Source organism: Trachypithecus francoisi, unplaced genomic scaffold, assembly GCF_009764315.1.
Source record: "Trachypithecus francoisi isolate TF-2019V2 unplaced genomic scaffold, Tfra_2.0 Lachesis_group16, whole genome shotgun sequence".
Classification (NCBI taxonomy): domain Eukaryota; kingdom Metazoa; phylum Chordata; class Mammalia; order Primates; family Cercopithecidae; genus Trachypithecus; species Trachypithecus francoisi.
Genome location: NW_022681461.1, coordinates 10,468,160 through 10,475,879, shown reverse-complemented (window position 1 = coordinate 10,475,879; position 7,720 = coordinate 10,468,160). Strand labels below are relative to the sequence as shown.

Here is a 7,720-nt window from a genome sequence, read left to right as displayed (position 1 = left end):
AGCAATGGCCAGATCTACATGGCTGGAACTTGCGGTCTTCAAACACAGTTAAACCAAGCCAAGTCTTGATTGCCATCAGTTGTTGTGTTAGCAACCATATAGCTATGAGAACTAAAAACACTGACAATTTGCCTCTAGAGGAGAATTCTCTTATACTTCTTGTTTCTAATAAACAGAGGAAGAGATGTCCTTATCACTGCTGCTTTCAGTGTGGATTTCCTCTTGACAGTCTCCTGGCAGACATCAGCATCTCTCTGCTTCCCTTAGCATAACTACAGAAACAGCAGGAAGCAGTGATTGCCATTGTATAGGTTTCTGTTTGTATATTGGCAGATGTCAAAACATTCTCATAAAAAGAGCTTTCCAAAGTCTCAGCTTAATTCCACAATCCTCTTTGCCCACATCAGTGTAGGACATGATAAAACTCCAGTGACCAAACTTGCCATCTTGCTTTTGTTCATGAAAACAAATCTAAGCAATAAGGATCTGTGTGGGGATTTCCACAGTCTCCACCCGAGGGTGAAGGAAGCTACAGGAGGCAGGAGGCAGGGAGAGACTCTTCGGGGTTAGAGGAAAACATGTTTTTCACTTCTCTTCTCCCCACATCCCCCTGTCTCAAGGCCCTCCTGCTTGATGTCTACCTGGCTTTGATCCGCTTGGAAGCGAACAGCGCGAGTTTAAAATACAATGACAAAAAAGAGGGAACACAAAAGCCCTCATTGGAAGCTGCCTGATTCTGTTAAATATAAACAATTTGTCTGGTAGATGATGTTAGGTAAGCTGTGAGCTTTGTCTTTCTGCTCCTACTCCCTGCTTACCCACCCAGCCCCTCCAGCACTAAGGCTCCAGTTCTAAAAGCGGACTGGCTTCTAAGAGGACCCTGGCTCCATCAGTTAATATCTGTGTGATTGTAGGAGGCTAGTTAACCTCTCATTGCCTACATTCCCTACTCTGTAAAATGAGGATAATGAATAGTAACAAGTTACAGATTTGTTGTGGGGATTAAATGGGATGATGGATACAAAGGAAATTAGCATGGGAGCATCTAGGAAGCTCCAATGTTAACTATTAGTAATGCTGTGCTTTTTAGTAACCACCCTATCTCTCCATCCAATCAGAAAGGATCTATTAACCAGTACTTACAGCAGGGCAGACGCTCATTAACACTAGAGTAAAAAAGAGTGATATTTCACGTTCAACCTTTCACCTCTAATTGTAAAGTGAAAGGCTGTTTCCCCAGGTTCTATTTATTCAACAAACATTGATTGAAAACATACAGTTTGTTGGGTACTATAAGGTGTTCACAGTACATAGAAGGTGCTCAGGAAATGTTTGACGGATGAAAGAATGAAAGAAAGAATGAATGAACGAATGAATCACGACCCTCCCACAGATGCCCCTCCTGGATACAACAGGACACTGGGGACAGAGAGGCTTGTTCATCCCTACGCCCTCACCTCCCTCCAGCCCTGGGTCCTCTCCACTCCAGCCCAGGGCTGCCTGCCTGCGGAGCCACTGGCCTTAGACCTTCTCCTATTTCCTTGCTTGGCTTCTAACCAAGAAGTTTTGACAAAGAAGCCGTCATTAGAACACATCCTCTTTGTATTACTATAGTCAGAGGTTATAAAGGATGTTCAAAAAGAAAGCATCTCACATGCATACGGAAAGTAAAGTACCTTTACTCCAATCAAGGGCTTCTTCTTATTTTATCCTGTGTAACAGAGCCATCTCTCAAACTTTAAGTACTGAGTAAGAAAAGAATATTTTGTACAAGGCTGGCCTGGACCGGGATCAGGATGTGGAATGTGAACTTTGACAGACTCTGAGAATAACCTAGCTCTGCCCACACCTCTGTCTTACAGAGTGGACATATATTGTTTTTTCCATCAATGTCTGTTATACCTTGTTTTGGTGTCTTGGTCATGCCTCCTCCTCTGGAAGTAGAACTTGGGTGGGGCCCCACCCTCCAGTCTCATAAATGCAGCAGGTGTCATATCATCAAGGCATTCAACCTACAAAACCACAGGGATGGTGGAGTGAATGAGGGAAGGGACCTGCTCAGAATGAGTCCCAGGACTAGAGCAACTGATTCTATGAGAAAACATTCTCTTGTTTTACTTTAAAAAAAAAACAAAACAAAACACGGCCTCGCTCTGTCACCAAGGCTGGAGGGCAGTGACGCTATCTCGGCTCACTGCAACCTCCAACTCCTGGGTTCAAGCTATTCTCACGACTGGGCCTCCCAAGTAGCTGGTATTACAGGTCTATGCCACCATGCCCAGCTAATTTTTGTATTTTTAATACAGACAGGGTTTTGCCATGTTGGCCAGCTGGTCTCGAACTCCTGGCCTCAAGTGATCTGCCTGCCTCAGTCTCCCAAAGTGCTGGGATTACAGGCTCTTGTTTTAATATGAGCTTGGGAAGAATAACCTTGGAGCTACTGAAAGGCCACAAGATACTGTCTGGGAACAAAGCAAATATAGGAAAGAGAAATTTGAGCCACTAGAAAAGATAGCCTTGATTTCATTGAGCCCCTGAATCAAACTATGCTTGAAGCCAGTTTCCTCTGATTTTTCAGTTCTGTGAGCACATAAATTCCTTTGCCTTCTGCTTAAGCCATCAAGGTTGGGTTTTTATTTACAACCGAAAGGTCCTATACCAACAGAATTTGTCACAGTGCCTAAAGTTTCATATTATTTATTCCTTTGCATTAATGCAGAAAAATCAAGCTACAAGATTGCAAATGTATTACCAGCCATCAGTCCAGGAGTTCTTGGTAATTTGATAACTATCACTGTAATTTACCTGATAGTATCACAGTCAGGCTCTAAGCACCCCTAGGATAGAACTCAAAACTGCGTTCAACAATGCAGCCAAGTCCACCATGAAGTTCCATAACCCACGCCTTTAAGTGATCCCCTCGTAGTTGTGTGGGGAGCAATAACTCAGACACTGGAAACTTCTTCAATGTATAGGGCTTGCTCTAGGCTATGAATGAGGAGGATTGTAGAGGCAGAAGAAAGAGGAAAAATATTTATTTTGCTTGGCAAGCTTTTTGTTTCCAGTGACGTCCAGAGACAATGTGGACCCTAGAAGAATCCAGGATTCTCTTCCTTGGATTCAGTGACCTTTGCTGGATTGTGTGTGGGTCACTTTTTCAATGTCTTCATCCAAAGTTGGCAATTAGGTAGAGTTTTACCAGCCCGTGAGCTTGAAATTTTTTTATTCAACCAATCAGTGATATTTATTGAGCACCTATCATGTACTAGATGCTGTCCAAGTTACTGGTCACTGGAGTTTCAAAGATGAATGAGTACATTTCCTTCACCCAAGAGGATTAGAGTCCAGTGGGTCATGCAGACAACACCCAACATAACCACATTAGGTACAATTAAGGCCATGACAGAGATGAGCACACCGTGATGCCAAGCAAGGAAACCTGCCCCAGGCTGCTACATGGAAGCTGTGACTCAAGACAAGTGGAAGGGAGTTTTTGAGCAGAAAAATGGGGGAAAGGGGTTGCGAGAAGAGGAAATGGCACCAGCAAAGGAGCGGTGGTATAAGAAAAGTAAGGGCATTTATTGAACTGAATTCATTTGGTAAACTGGGCCCAGGTGTGAGGGTGGGAAAGCGTGTGATAAAAAGCAAAGGCATCATCATAAAAGGCTCCTTCTGCCAAGGTAAGGACAGCTTTTGACTGGGGAAGTCTTCAGTGGCTCCACATTTGAGACAGAATAAAATCTAGAACTCTGGTATCCTTGAAAGGACCAGCAGGACATTAATTTTGCATTGTCACATCCTAGTAGCAAAGAGAACAAAATGTGTGATGAAAGCAGAATCTGAAGATGGTATTTTTGTTCAAATAAGCTTTATCTTGTCCCTTATGTCCATTGTCCTGGTACCCTGGGTCCGGGAGACATGAGGAGCCACAAATACCCCCATAGGAGTCCCGCACTGCACTGCACCTCCCAGCAGCCATAGGCAGACGAGAATCATTTTTCATCTGCTGTGCAGTCATTTTGAAAGTGCCTGCTTTTCACTGGGAAGGTAACATGATAGTCCCTCTGGGGGATGCACATGAAACCGAAGTGAAACAGGCTTCCTTCCGACTGCGACTGCAGCATGTTCTTTGCCTGGCTCTCCTTCTTAGCATAAGCGTGGCTGAGTCTTTTGTCTTTTGTTCCAGAAACTACACCTCAATCTTAGACTCCATAGTGTTCTGTTGTTGCTTTGTTTGTTTGTTTTGATATGCATCTTTTCATAAAATGGGTCAGGTTCAAAAGTCACTGGCTCTTTTCCCACATTAGTGTCTGTCCTGGGTCAAATGTGCCCCAGGTGTGGCTTCGTCGACATTCCGTTTACACATGATTCTCATTACAGGATCCCCAAGGGCTGTGAAAACATTTTCTTGAGCCTCCCCCAAACAGCCACAACTAGGAACTGGCAAACACCAATTGAAATGCACTATTTTAAATGCATTATGGGCAGTCAGTCTCCCACCCTGATGTGTACTCAACTCCACACATCCTCACTGCCTGCCTATCCGGGACCCCATATCACCTCTTAGCTCATCATGTTCCTCGAGCCCACAGGATCCCCTTGGCCAGGCCCCGGACGTTCGGATTGCAGGCACAGGAGTGCCGGCAGCAGAAGGGACCGTGCCAGCGAGAGGACCCATCAGGCCTCCAAGGCCACATCATCATTCCATTTGCTGGCTCATGCGCCAACTTGCATAACTCCTATGTGATTATTTAGCCTTTTAAAAATACTTTTCACCCTTTCCTGTGCCCCTTTAAGGTAAACACAGTTTTTTAAGAGGCTAACACAGAAGGGTAAAGTAAGTCTCCATAAAACCCAGAAAAGAGACAGAAGAGACTGTGAAACTCCTCTTTGGACCCCATCTGGAGTCATAGCAAAAAAAATATAATAATAATAATTTTACTTGCTAATCCTCTAGCTAAAAGCGGTTCATGGAAGGGACTTGACAAGCTCACTAAGGTAGAGAGAAGTAGCTTGTACAAAGACTGTGCCTCAGTTTCCCCATTTGTAAAATTAAAGATTCGACGTGGTAACCCCTCAGCTACTTCCATCAATGAAATATGATGATTGCGTTTTATTGCATGCAGGCCATTTTTTAAATGAAGCAAAACTGTGAATTTAAATTTTTAGTAATAACATTCTGGTTTTTTATGAAGTAGATAATAAGAAACCAAAATATCTCATTTGTCATCAACAAAAATAAATCACCTTTAGAGTGGGGATGAAGGGCAAACACTTTAGTCATATATAGTACATGGAATAGGGATCAAGGTGATGTGTATTTGGGGGGACCTTTTTAAAGAATTGAGCATGAAAAGAATTCTTATAAAAAGCAAATGTGAGCTACCTGATACAGTCACCTCCTTTTCTGATTCCAGAGGTCTGAAAGCAGCCTCAGCAGCAAGCCACAGCAGACGTGAAATGGGGAAGAGCAATGGCATCACTGGTGATCAAAGGCCTGGACAAGCTACCCCAGGCTCCACACCATCTCTGGAGATGCCTGGCTTGGGGAAGGTCCCTGGTAAGAGAAGCAGCTCTCAGCCTCTTTTTCTGGTCAAGCCCCTCTGCAGAAACAGAAAGGAGAATAAAACAGGGGCTCAATACAGATCACAGTTACATGAGCTTATATCCCAGCCGGGTTTTTTAACTGACAAATGAAAATGTATATAAATGTATGGTGTAAAACCAATATGTGGCTGGTCATGGTGGCTCACACCTGTAATCCCAGCACTTTGGGAGGCCAAGCAGGCACATCAGTTGAGCCCAGGAGTTGGAGAAACATGGGCTGGGCAACATGGCAAAACCCTGCCTCAAAAAAAAAAAAAATTACCCAGGCATGGTGGTGCACAACTGCAGTCCCTGCTACTGGGGAGGCTGAGGTGGGAGGACCTCCTGAGCCCAGGAGGTAAAGGCTGCAATGAGCTGTGATCACACCACTGCACTCTAGCCTAGGCAACAGAGTAAGACCCTGTCTCAAAAAGCAAAAACAAAAAAATGATTTTTTCACAAATGTATACATCCTGGAATGATTAAGTCAGGCTAATCAATATATCTATCACCTCAAATACTTATCTATTATTATTTTAGTGGCAAGAACATTCGTCTAGCAATTTTCAGGTGTACAATGCATTATTATTAACTATAGTCACCATGTTGTATAACAGATCTCTAGAGCTTATTCCTGTTAGCTGAAACTTTGTACCCTGTAACCAACATCTCCCCATTCCCCACACACAACTCTCAGCCCTGAGTAAACACAATTCTTCTCTCTGCTTCTATGTATTTAATTTGTTTAGATTTCACATAAGTAAGATCACGTGGCATTTTTCTTTCTGGGCCTGGCTTATTTCACTTAGCACAATGTACTCCAGGTTCATCCACGTTGTTGCAAATGACAGGATTTCCTTCTTTTTGTGGCTGAATCATATTTGATTGTGTATATTTATCATATTTTCTTTATCCAATCATCCATTGGAGTATGCTTAGGTTGGTTCCATATTCTACCTACAGTGAATAACACTGCAATGAACATAGGAGTGCAAGTATCTCTTTTAAATCCTGATTTCATCAAAACCACAATGAGAGACCATCTCACACCAGTCAGAATGGCGATTATTAAAAAAGTTAAGAAACAAGAGATGCTGGCGAGGCTGTGGAGAAATAGGAATTCTTTTACACTGTTCGTAGGAATGTAAATTAGTTCAACCATTGTGGAAGACAGTGTGGTGATTCCTCAAAGACCTAGAACCAGAAACACCATTTGACCCAGCAATCCCATTACTGGGTATTTACCCAAAGGAATATAAATCATTCTATTATAAAGATACTATGCACACGTATGTTCATTGCAACCGTATTCACAATAGCAAAGACATGGAATCAACCCAAATGCCCATCAACGATAGACTGGATAAAGAAAATGTGGTACATATATGTCACGGAATATTGTGCAGCCATAAAACAGAATGAGATCATGTCCTTTGCAGGGACATGGATGAAGCTGGAAGTCATTATCCTCAGCAAACTAACACAGGGACAGAAAATGAAACACTGCATGTTTTCGCTTATAAGTGGGAGCTGAACAATGAGAACACATGTTCAGGGAGGGGAACAACACACATTGGGGCCTGTTAGGGAGTGGGTTCTGGGGAAGGAGAGCATTAGGAGAAACAGCTTATGGATACTGGGCTTAAAACATAGGTGATGGATTGATAGGTGCAGCAAACCACCATGGCACACATTTACCTATGTAACATGTATCCCCGGAACTTCAAATAAAATAAATAAAATAACATAACATAAATAAAATGCATTCAATTAAATTAAATTACACTTTGTCCTAGAAAAAATAAATACTTTAAATAAATGATTTTCTATTTCATATGAAAAAAAAATCCTGATTTCATTTCCTTTGGAGTAGACAAGTTTAATCTTGGCTTTTGAGGAGGGCTGATTTTGCAGAGGAAATGGGAGAAGATGATTCAGAGATAACAGAAGTCAGATTGCTTGGCAGCAATAAGGTTCTGAAAATGCAACTCTGAGGCACAGGATGCCACTCGGGGGCCGAGGGGATGGGGAACTGGGTCTAGAATTCAAGGAATCTAGGCATGGTTTTAGGGTCCTGGTCCCAGCAAGAAACTGGATTGCCAGCTGTGAAACCCAGCCTCCTCTCCATAGGCAG

The 7,720-nt window shown here is 42.8% G+C and overlaps 1 pseudogene; it reads left to right on the top strand.

The window, feature by feature from the left end:
* The first annotated feature begins 4,784 nt into the window (after positions 1–4,784).
* LOC117099501 lies at positions 4,785–4,915 on the top strand (annotated as a pseudogene).
* The last annotated feature ends 2,805 nt before the right edge of the window (positions 4,916–7,720 follow it).